This window comes from Myotis davidii, unplaced genomic scaffold (genome assembly GCF_000327345.1).
Source record: "Myotis davidii unplaced genomic scaffold, ASM32734v1 scaffold415, whole genome shotgun sequence".
NCBI classification, from domain to species: domain Eukaryota; kingdom Metazoa; phylum Chordata; class Mammalia; order Chiroptera; family Vespertilionidae; genus Myotis; species Myotis davidii.
Genome location: NW_006287951.1, coordinates 1,080,302 through 1,080,858, shown reverse-complemented (window position 1 = coordinate 1,080,858; position 557 = coordinate 1,080,302).

Sequence of the window (557 nt, the reverse complement as noted above, 5' to 3'; positions counted from 1 at the left end):
ACCACCACACTGTTTTTTTTTTTTTGTAAGAGAATGTTTATTTCATAAATCACAGAGGTGGAAGAAGTAATTCCTAGAAGAAATGGGTCTAGGAAATGAGTTATGGAGGTAAAGGAAGGGCCCTTGGAGTGTGGGAATGAGGAAGCTGATGGTAACATGCCTGGGGCAGAGAACAAGGGAGGGGAGGAGAGGGGAGGGGAGGGGAGGGGAGGGAAAGGCAAAGGCAGGGGAATGCTCCTGGGAGGGAGAGCACCTTAACTCCTCTCTTTAAATAGAATTTCTCTGTGTGTCTCAGTGTGTGTATGTGCACATACACACATTCAAATGAAACCTTGAATATATGTGAGGCTCAATATATAGGAACCATCACTTGGGAAATTTCTAGGCATCACTGACTTCAAATTATACTACAGATTTGTGGTAATCAAAACAGCATGGTATTGGCAGAGAAACAGACACACAGATCAATGGAACAGAATGGAGAGCCTAAAAATAAAACCATGTGTATGTGGCAGATAATTTTCGATAAAGCCAAAACCACACAATGGAAAAAAGAC